We start from the raw sequence: 12,890 nt of genomic DNA on the forward strand, positions 1-12,890 counted from the left end.
TTGTCATCTGGCAGCTCAAGGGCATGCCATTGCTTCCAAGTTGTTGTGTAACCAATTGAGAACTCTAAGAACTCATATGCAAAGCCAACTTTAATTGGAATGGGCACAGAATATGTCAACACGATAGGTTATAAACCTCAAGTCGTATGCTAGTGAAGAACTTCAGGTTTTATTCTTGATTAGTTCTTGAGACTTTCAAGACCTTTAAGACTCCCACTGTCCTCTTGACATATAAGACTTTCTTGTCAGATATTCAAGAGATAGTGTGGACTCTAATCAAGACAAACACTTCACACAATTGGACTTAGTTGGTCTTTGTTTTATCCAAAACATCACAACTTACCAATTTCAAATGTACAAGAGTAGAAAGCTTTTACTCTTACATTTGACAAGTGTTTTAAACCTTCTTTAAGACATGTCACTCAAGTTACAATTTTAGAGTATAACTCTAAGAATTGTTTTTGGAACGAAGTATGAATCATCTTCTTGATTTAACCACTTCAATAATTCATAACTCCTCTTCTTAACTATCTGAATCCACTTAGAGGATGAATTATGATAAGGTATCAAAATCATTAAGATGGTCTTAAAACATGATACTAAAGTACTTTCCCATCTTTTCAGATTTGAGAAACTTTTATCTTTCTGCCTAAGTTGATTCTTCTTATTCGCTCTGTCATACATTGGAACCTTTTCCAATGTCTCAGAATTACACTTTAGCTTGTAAGTATAACCATTTTTACTGAGCTATAGTAAATTATGACGAATAGTCTTATCGATCTTTGTGGTGGACTTAACCAGTGCACAAGAATGTGTACTCGATCCCTTAGTCCTTTACTTGACTCACACAAGAATGCCGGCCCTTATTGGAATTGTATCCGGGTTTATTGCGTGATATGTTGTTTATTACATCCTGGTATTTAGGATGGTTGCTATATTAGTGATTGGTTAGATCAGTATCCTGGGTATAGGATGGTTGCCATGATTAGTGATCTGTTAGATCTGTATTCTTAATTGTTTATATGTATGTGCACATGTTTATTGGTTTGAGGGGAAAGGGTCGAGGTAGGTACTGCTGTGTGTAGTAAGCCAAAACACCCTGGGCGGACTGGGTAGACTGTAGGCTCGGGCCGGGCAAGAATCTAGTCAGGCCGAAGGCGCAACGAGCGGTCCGGATAGGTTGTAGGCCCTGCGAGGTGGTCCAGACGTGCCGATGGCTCGGAGAGCGGTCCAGATAGACTGAGGACCGGGATTTGACGCAGTCAGACTGTTGGCACATTATGTATGCTGTATTTGTATTTTGATATGGTTATATTTGAATGGCGTTGGTATTTTGGGGTAACTCACTAAGATTTCAGGATTACAGTTTCAATTTATTGTTTCAGGTACTTTTGGTGATTGCGGGAAGGCGAAGGCATGATCGTACCGCTCCTCCTGCTATTATGATTTTATGATTTGATGCTGGGATACTCAGAAAATTATTATTTTGAAAACAAACTTTGTAAGGTTAAATGATTTTAAATGGTTTGAAAAAGTTCAAATTTGGCATGAATTTCCTGGGTGTTACACCCAAAAAGGCATAAGACCCAATAATGGACCAAAAGTCCTAAAACCCCAAAAGGGTTATTGGTGAGTACGCTAAACATACTAAATACGCCCCACGTACTTACTTCGCCAAAGGGAATCGAGGACTCATGCATGTACGCTCAACGTACGCCCGACGTATGACCTAGATATCCAGAACACCGTTAAGAACTTAATACATTAAGTCCAAACATCCATTTTGTAGATCTGGATCTTGGGGGATGTATTAAATGATAAAGTAACTAACTTGATGCCTTTGCATGGCTCAAAGAGACTCAAACTTTAGATTTAGCATTCTACTTCCATTAAATGATCATTAACTCATGCATGGTTGATCTACACCCGTCAAGATGCAAACTTTATGGAATAGGAACCTCAAAAACATCAAAGGAACATCTCATAACTTATGAAGTAACATTACTCACAAGAACTCATTCATGGGACCAAAATATGCTAAAATATCAACTAGTTCTAGATCTAAGCATAGAATAACCAAGGTCAAGACTTTATACCTTTAGGAAGCCAAGGAAGATAAGTAAAAACCTGGATCTATAAGCTCCTACTTGATCATGCTCCTTCACCAAGCTTCTTCTTCTTCAAGATACACCAAACACACACAAGGACCAAATCTTTCTAGAAACGGGTTAGGGTTTTGAGATAGTGTTTAAAGGGGAAATAAAGGTTGATAATGAGAGAGCCTTGGGACATAATGTGTTTAAATAAGGTGCAAACCCTAAAAGTTAAGGTTTTCCCCTGGCTCACGTACGCCCAGCCTAATAGGGGGTTAACCCCATGTCCAACATCCTTTGAGGTATGCCTAACGTACCTCATTACGCCTAATGTACAATGTCTTCATACAAAATAAATAAACATTTAATAAATAAGACATTTACCTGAAATACCGGGAGTTACACAATCCCTTGTAGAATGGGGTCCCCCACAAGCTTCACATCTATCTTGAATTGTTCCACCCATTTTTTTTATCCTTTTATCCATTGCGTTGAGCTTTTCAATTATTGAACTGATAGCATCTTGACCTCTATCTTTACTTGATTTTCCTCTGGTGAAATCTCCTTTAGGCTGTGATACTATCTTAAATGCTTAGCGAATTCGTCAATCAAAGCTTTATTTGTTGTCGTATCCCTCTTTGTCATGGACCCTTGAGAGTCTAGAAGTTGGCAAGTGCACACATTGAGGTCATCATAAAATATCGAGATTTCTTGTTGCACATTGAAGTCATGTTGAGGGCAATGTGGTAACAATCTCTTGTAATGCTCCCAAGCTTTGTGTAGCGACTCCCCTTATAATTGTTGAAAAGTCTGTATGTTTCTTTAAGCTTCGCCACTTTTGAAAGAAGGGTAAACTGGTTTATAAACTCAGTCTTAAAATCAGCCCATGTCGTCATTGCTTCACCTTCAATGTGACTGGCAAAATTTGAAGCATCACCGCATCTTTACTCATGTTTGGTGCATGGAAATAGTTAGAAATTTCCACCATCTCTTCCATATGCTCATAAGATTCCTCGTGATCCTTCCCATAAAAAGGTAGTTCCTTTATCATGCTAAGAATGTGTCCTGGTAGTTCGAACTTTGTAGTTGTTGGGTCAGATTATTGGTGGATCAAGACCCCATCTGTTGTCATTCCTCATATGTCGCTTATATTATTCCATTGTCATGGTTGTGATGTCCCCCATCTTTCTCTGCTAAGACAAAACTAGAAAACACGTGTAAAACGAACAAAAAAAATCAAATAAACTAGAAAAAACTAAAACCAAAAACAAAACTGCCAGTGCCCATGTCGTGGTAAGATATTACCCCACAAAAGGGATCGATTAACTAGAAGCAATTAAATTATAACTAGAGTAAGTCGTTCTCTGACAACAATGCCAAAAAATTTGATGTGCACAATAGTACCTACTTCTTTTGAATTTATAACCTAACTAACTTAACTAATATATGCACCTATAGTCAGTGTACTTAGTCGGATTATAGAATAGCTTTGGTAAGTCAGGTGTCGAACACAGGGAACGAAATATAATTAATTAATATAACTACTTCTAATTAAGCTAGAAAACAAACTTAAATTGAGGGGTTTTTACTGATTTTGAAAGATCAAAAGAACTTAAATTAAACTATCAAATTACCAACTAAGCAAGCAAATAAACACAAATTTACTTCAAGATTAAAGAGTACTTCTGTTCAGTTCCGATTTCACCTTCTCCTATGGTTGATTTCTAGTGGATGGAATATATTAATTACCAATTTGTTAACTACTATTATGATAAAATATCTATACATACCAGTTCATGAATTACTATGCAATGATCAAACACAAGTTAAACACCAAATCGATAATGAGCACAAATTGGACGATGAGTGATAGTAGTTACTTTCCTATGATCAAGTTAAGCAACCAAGCACAAATTAAGATTAATTATGCTCTCTAACACAATTAAAGTTACTAGCTTTAACTACTTTATCTAAAATGTGATTTATCCTAGCTCTAATTATTTAATTATCATAAACAATTAGATTATAAGTTCATGCAATTAGAATGATCAACTATCATACAAAAGCTGATTATTAAGCAATAAAAACTAAAACTAAAACATGTTAGGGTTTTAATTATCAAACACAATTAAAATCAACATACATCATCCAATAATTGAAATCAACACATAATGATTAGGTTCATCTTCACCAAAAACTAGTATAAGTTTTTTAGCCTTTCATAGTAGCAGAAAAACACACAAAATCCATGCAAATAAGACTAGACATGAGTATTTTTAGCAAACCGAATAGATCTATGTAGAATTCTTCCAAATCTTCTTCAACTCTTGAGCTCCAATTGCTTCTCGATCTTCTTCTAAGTTTTCAAAGGGTTTTAGTCGCAATTCTCCTCAAAAAATCGGCCAGAAGTCTCCCCATTCGACCTAATGATCAAATACATATAGTTGCCTAAAATCTTACCACCACGGCATGGTAACCGTCACCATGTCGTGGTCTTCATGAATATCCTGTATTATCCAAGTTAGCTTATTGGTCAGGAATCTTCCAGTCGCCACGTCGTGGTGGAATATCACCACGTCTTGGTCTTCTGTCTTCGAGCCTTCTTTGTCTTCTTTTTTCCTTAGCCCACATTTTCCTGATTCCAGCTCCACGTTTGCTTCCTTTTTATCCTGAACATGTCTTTGCTACCACAAAACGTATTTCAAACTTAATAAGTACCTTTTTGTCCCAAAATAAACATAATTGTGGTTAAAAGTATTAAGATAGTGTATGAAATATATAGTTAAATATGTACATATCATGGACCACCACTACCCTTCATGCTCCGAGTATTAACCATCTTCAAAGTAAAATAACCAAACTAGTTCAACTTAACATGATACATTCGTCTCGATAATTGGTACATGTCATTTGTTTAAAATTAGCATTTACCCTACTAACTAATATTCTAACTTCTACAACAACTATCTTAAGATAAGCAATCATTAGCAATTTTCACGGTTCAAGTCTAGTATCCTACACTTAAGGACCTAGTTAACTTAAACCACAATGCTAGTATAATTTATAACACCCGGTAATTTAACATAAAGCACAACAAAAAAATTTCACTTTTTAAACAACAAAACACTAGATATACCTTTATATTAAATCACAATATACAAGTAGTTATCAGTGTATACAACAAAATATATCTAGGAATTGAGCCGGGTAAGAATTATTTTTACATCCAAAAAAGCAAATTTATATGGAACTAATAAGTCTGCTATCACTCAATTGTGTCCTTACCTCTATCAATGTTACTTGGCTCTGAAAAACAATTTAATCAACAAAAGGTAACTTTGCAAGCTTTGTGTGTAATTATGTCACTATAGTAACACAAATCTACTCTAATAAATAAAGATCTGTTTACCACATGTCACATTCTTATTTATTTTGACACATATAATTTTGTGGTTGTTTTAAATTAATTTTTATTTCGCATGTTATTTTATGATTTTTCCATTTTATTAAATTCCATATAGTATTTAAATATAATAATAAATACATATCAATTTCATTAATGAACTTTCCTTTTTAATTTTAAAATTACTAAATTAAATTTTCATTAATTTCTTTTTTCTATTTGTCTAAATTATTTGTTTAAATTTAAATAAGAATAAAAAAATTTAACTTTAATTCAGTATTTTTCCCACTTTTCTTATAAATTCAAACTTCTCAAATGTTTAGAATTTTATATTTAATTTTTCTTTTAAATAAACCCATGTAATACATGGGTCTCACACCTAGTAATAATATCTAATATCAATATATACAACAATGACATACATAATACATCTTTTCGGTTACTATATAAATTTTAAGTATTTACAGTTCTAATCAACTATAACTGACCATGTATAGCAATCTCAATTTTAAATTAATACAACTTGACAGTTATATTCCACTATAACTAATTGTGTACACCAACGATAGTTATATTCTCCAACTATATAAAATCTCATTTGCCAACGTGTACGGTGGTTACATTCAACTATAACTATTTGTTGGGAAAATTAGGGTTTACGGTGGAGATCTGGATACCAGCTTGGATCGTGATATCACTTTCCGAACTGATATTTCTACCCTATGCCTGGGTTACAAGAAATTCAGCCTAGGATAATCCAAGCGGACACCTACGTTTCTAGGCATAGAAAACATAAGCTATTATGCTAAAAGGTTTTGTGAATGTGTGATGAAAAACGAGAGCTAAAACTGTGCGTCTTCTGGAAAGGAAGAGTTGTTTATATACTAAACACGATTAGGGTTTCATTAGGGTTGGGCCGTCATTACTTGCTTAAGAAGCAAGTAATATTAATCCGGATTAGGGTTACCAAAAACTAACGAGTTTCGTTAGGGCGGACCCCAGCCAGGGGCTCTGCCCCTTGGACCCCGCTAGGGGCGCTGCTCTCGGACCCCCGACTAGTCGTCGAACCGGCTTCTGACTCGATCTTATACATGCGTGCACTCTGCACAAACCCGTACATGTATTAGAGTACAAATCATGAAACCCCTTAGCTCACATGTTAGTTCCAGTTACTTAAAATGAAATGGTGACACTAAAATCACCAACACTATTTGTGTACAATAATGATAGTAAAATTCAACTATAATTATTCATAACTATTCATGAACAAGTATTAAATTACTTATGCTTGTCCACTGTTAACATTTCTTATACCAAGTTATATTATATGTTATATCATAATATTTGTCCCATATGTTATAGCATAATATTTGTCCCATACAAAAGGAACTTTGTGATTGATTACTCACCGTTGAGTAGTTTGATCACTTGAGGCTTCAACGCTTGTATTCCCGTCTTCAAACTTTTTTTTTTCAAATGTGTTACAAGGATACATATAGCTTGAGTAACATTACTCAATACACCTTCCATATATTCATGAACTTAACTTACATTCTTTGGTCGGGTTGTCAATAATGCAATTTGATGCAAGTGCAGTACAACTTAATACCAAATTTTAAACAACAATTTAAATGCTACTACTACTAATAATATGTATGTTATATTTATTAAAGGCCAATTTTCATATTTTAAATGTAATATCATATATAAAAAAATACATATATAAGTAATAGACAAAATAAACAACGATTCTAAATATTTTAAAACAAATTATAAGTATAATTACAGAATTACCAATCAAATTAAATGGTTATCTTTTAAGGGATAAAAAACTATAACAATATTTAGTTAATTGTTATTTGATGTCCATAATTAAAATATAGCATTTAACTTTTATATATATATATATATATATATATATATATATATATATATATATATATATATATATATATATAAAGCATTTTAGACATTTCTTGAAATTTAAGAGGTACCAAACCTAGTACATCATCATGTACAATAAACTTATGCTTACCATTCAATACACATATTATATTTGTATATTTAGTAGGTTGAAAATCTTAATTGGTATCAAATCTATAACCATTATATCATGGTGTTTGTATATTTAGTAGGTTGAAAATCTTAAATACGGGTGAGATACGTTCCGATGGTTTTCTTCACACCATAGGATTTTCCGGAGAGGTAATGATAAAAAAAATTGAAAAATACATTGTTAAAAAATAAAAGTAAAATGCTATAATAAACAAATAAATAGATAAACATTTGCGTTAATTTTATAAATTAAAATGGTTTCTGGACTACAAAAAACAACTTAAAATAGATTGAAAAAAAACGGATTGAATTTACAACCCAGCAAACTGGTCAAAGTTGTGAAACAAGTTAAGATGTTACGGTAATTAGAAGTTAACATTATAAATGAGTGATTAATTGCAATTTACAAAGAAGTGACATATAAATGGATTTTTCAATGTTTGAGGATTGTAAAAACGAAAAAATTATCAATATTGTAACTTGGTTATACTTAAAGCTTTTTATGGTTTGATCCGATAGAAATAATGAAACTATTCACCGAATTAAATTAATCACTGTCCGAACACTATTTGTCGCCGTCGCTTTGCGCGGGCACACGTCTAGTATCTCTATATATATATATATATATATATATATATATATATATATATATATATATATATATATATATATATATATATATACTATCTTATAAAAGAAATCTCACTCTTTCTAAAAATAGATCGAATATAATAATAATATTTTTTTAAGACGTCCAAACCATTAAGCTGAAAATACAATTAACCACTAATAAAATAATATTAAATTTAAAATGTTCAAATAACTAAGCATAAAATACCATTAACCAATGCATATTTGGAATTTATCTCTTCCTCTTCCTGCCGTTTGACACAACCCTTTTAAATCCCCATAATTTCGTTGATTACATATCACAAGTTTAATTTTGAATTCCGGTTTCTCGGCATCTATCTCTCGAATTTGGCATCATCACTCTATATGGTGCGGCTCAACACTTGGAGAAACCCCCAAAAAAATCGCCAATTTTTCTTCCTTAACCTTACTCTCAATTTCCCAACACGAACCTTTTCTTCCCTTTATGTATCTCGGCATTCCCGTATATCGTCATTTTCTGTTCATGTAAATTGGATGTCTTATATGATGAATGGATAACCAATTAATTTCCAAATTAGATTGAATCATCTGATACATTTGGTTCTAGGGTTCTAGCTTCATCTCATAATGCAATGCTCTCAATCATCCACATGACCACACACTGAAAACCCTACATCCATTGGCTCACTTCTCTTTAAAGTCGATCCCCTATACTGCCTTCAACTACCCATAAATACCCACACATAGACACATAAACACCCTCTGGCATCCACATCTTTAATTTTCAAGCTACAGCTTCAGTAAATCAAAGGCATGTTTGCTTTTTTTAGTTTATTTTCAGTATTCATATAATTGAACACAAATCTCTACTAATCGGTTAATGTGTTTATGAATCAGTGTATGTGAAGAAGTATCAAAAGCTAATGTTTTTTTTCATGGTGGCATCTTCAACTGAGTATACCACCGAACAGATGTCACCACACACCAGCAGGAATGCCCATAGACACATAGGCCCATCATCATCGACCATCTTCGTATTTTCTCTTTGTAACTGCCATTTTCTCTCTACCCTCACCCCCCATTTTAAGGTAATATTTAGAATTTTAGATGTTAGGGAGTTTTATGATTTGGTATTGATTGATTTATGTTAATTAGTATTATGGGTTCAAATTTCCATCCCTAAATGTATGTTAACTTGATTTCTATTAAGTTGGATTATAGGTTCAAATCTTAAGGGCCAATATCTGTTGTTATTGAATAAGGTATGTCCCAATTTCATCATTTAGCTTATGATAACGTGTTTTAAAGAGTATAAACATGATTTCATTTTCTAATAACAAATTACATATATTATTTATTCAATTGAGTTATCTATGTAATTTACTTACAAGTTTAAACCCCAAAAGCTAAAAAGTTGGATATACATTAGGTGATTTTCATCTTGACCTACATCTGGACGATTATGCCCTTGATGATGGTGTCCTCTTTTTTTGGAAAATACTGATGGATTATGGGTTGTGTCTTAACTGGAAGTTACATGATGTTTTTGGTCCTTGGTACAAGTCAAATAATTGGGTGTTTATGGTGCAAACACGATATGGTTAAGTTACAAGTCATTTGGTTGTGAGGTCTCATGGTGCATGCGTGGCATATTCAAAAAAAATTAGTGCAGATTGATTTTAATAGGGAAATAAAATTATAAATTTGTTTCTCCTTTGATATTATTTACTGATGATGTTGATGGATCTTGGTGATAGTAAACATTATATGGTGAATTTTGAGAAAACATAAAATGCCAAGTGAAATTTGGGTACCAAGAGAGGTTGCTTTATGGTGATAAAGATTTCAGATGGTATCTACTTGGTATCTTTCATAAGATAACATTACTTGATTGCTATTTCCAATGCTAATCTTAAACACAGTTGATATTAAAAAGTGTTTTGTCAATTTTTCTTAAAATTATCTATTTATTTTTGTGATGTCCAGAGGACCCCATTGCTAATTTTATATATACTTAATTATTAATTTTAATACTTTGCAAGTTAGGGTTAAATGCAAGAAATAACAACTGACTTTCATTTATTTTTTATTATAGCATCCTACTTTCGTTTATTCTTATTTCATTTATCCTTACCTCAATTATTCTTATGTTTTGGTGTTAAAATAAATGCAAATGCCTACTAATTTTGTGTTATTGGAGAACTAAATGAGGACTCTTCTACATCAGGTCCCGAAGTCAAAGCAGATGCCCTTGTCAGGCCTTTGTCAAGCTCTTTCAGGAACTTCTATTTTTATAGGTTGGTTTGTTAACTTTGATTATGTATGGCTTGCTTTCCAAACTAAATGCATGACAATATATATATATATATATATATATATATATATATATATATATATATATATATATATATATATATATATATATATATTTGTCATTGACTGAAGCTAATCATTTTCCAAATTAAGTGTATTAAACAAAGAATTTACAAGTTTATTTGGTAGCTTTGCTTGATTATTAACGTCAAATTAAGTGGAAACAAATAATTTTATTTTTTAGTAATAGATATGACCTTTGTTTATTTTTTTTAAATAAAATAAAGTACAACCAGTGGCAGATTTAGGGGGGTTCCGGGGTGGCACCGGCAACCCCTAAATTTTCCGGCTGCAGTGGAAAAATTTTCGAAATTTTTAAATTTTTTTTATTTTTTCTACTATCGTGCAATCCCTAATCTTCCCGTGCAACCCCTACTATTAAATCCTGCATCCGCCCCTGAGTACAACTTATAAATTTTGATAGAATAAAGTACTTTTTTTCTTATACAAAATATACTAATAAAAATGTAAGTTAGTATTTTAAAGGTCAATAACCATATTTTTATAAAAATAAATATTTTTTAAAAAGTTTTTCCACTTCAATATTTGAAATATATTTTGGGAATTATACATGAACCGCTTTTTTTTTCTTTCAGAATTTGATAGTGCGTTTTCAATTGTAAATCATAATCTCTTAATAGTGATATTTATCATTTAAATTTTAATGTCATAAAGAATATATCTTTTACTTAATTTGTTGTCTTCGAACAATATTTTCTAAATAGATTCTTCTGGAAATTTGTTTTTTTTATCGTAAACAACTTACATTTATTTCTAACAAACTATAATAACATATTTTTACTTTTAACCCAAAGTAATGTAGTTAATCACTTCTATTTTTACCCTAAATTAACAACGTACATTGTTTTATAATTTTAACCCAAAACAAAATACTTTTATTTTTACCCAAAATAACAATATACTATTAATCTTAACCTAAAATCACAACATACTTTTTATTTTAACTCAAAACAACAACATTCTAATCGTAAGTCGAAACAATTCAAGGGAAAAAACTATCCATTGTGTTACGAGTTTCATCTTATGTAAACTCTACCTTATAGCATATCAATTTGGATGAACTTATTCTGTTATGTTTGCATATTCTGATGGTGGTAAAGAGCATAAAGATGGTTATAACGAAACCGACATCTTCAACTGCATCTTTGATAAATGTCATTTTGATGTTTATTTGAAGTTGATTATGCAAATGTTTTACGATCATTTAATGTATTTTGGATTTTTTTTTATTTCAATCATTTTATTGTATGATGCATCAGTTTTTGTATCTTATTTTAGATTTCATTGAACACATAGATTGCATAGTCGGTACTCAGTATTACTACCCCTCTTGAAATTTATTTATTTGAGTATTTCATTTCAATTTTCTTGATTGTTTTAGTGCAGATTTTCTGTTACGACATTGTTCTTAAAAGAATATTCAATTATAAAGTATTGTTGTAAATAAAATGAAAGTATGAATCAAATAAAATCCTAATGATATGATAATTGTGATAATTTGTAGTTTTTGTTTTTTTTATGTTGTTTAGGGACAAAAAGAAGGCGAAGGCAAATATAGTTGGATTTTTATATGGTTACATAAATTAAATGCAAAGTAATAGTTGGATTTTCAAAATAAATTGTGATAATTTATATGGTTACATAAATTAAATGCAAAGTAATAGTTGGATTTTTCAAAATAAAAATTGTTCTAGCGAATAATATGACATGCTTTAAAAAAACGAAATGTTATACAGAAATTATTCAAAGAAAGAAAACTAATTAACACTTGGAAAGTATTTTCCAAAATGAAACTAATTATCGCCCATTCTTAAAAACCCTATCAACTTTATAATGGTGTTATTTGGGATAACTAGCAGCATATGAGAACAATGTGTCCGACCTTTGTAGAATGCAATTGAATTTCGATACCTTGCATTTTTTTTGAAGATGACATGTTTCCGTATAGAAACTAATCGTTGAAACGAATATAAATGCCAAAGGAAACTATTTGGCGAAAGGAAACAATTTGTTGTCGTAAAACCGACAAATAACAATATGTATATGTTGTGTGTTTCTTGAAATAGAACATGTTTCCGAGTAGAACTAATCGTCAAAGGAAACTAATTACCGAATAAAACTATATTCACCGCCGCCGCTTGTGCGGGCAGATAGCTAGAATGAAGTTTGTTTGCTGGTTCTTTGGCAGCTAAATATTATTTGTTATTTGTTGTATCTATGTCTAAAGTTGGAAATTTTCTTAATTTTTTGGTTAGTTTGTCAAATATATAAAAATATGGAGTCAGAATTGTGGTCGTTTGCTTTTTTTATTTGAAAATGTTAATTATATATGT

Source organism: Lactuca serriola, chromosome 4 (assembly GCF_051521515.1).
Source record: "Lactuca serriola cultivar US96UC23 chromosome 4, Lser_US96UC23_V15, whole genome shotgun sequence".
NCBI classification, from domain to species: Eukaryota; Viridiplantae; Streptophyta; class Magnoliopsida; order Asterales; family Asteraceae; genus Lactuca; species Lactuca serriola.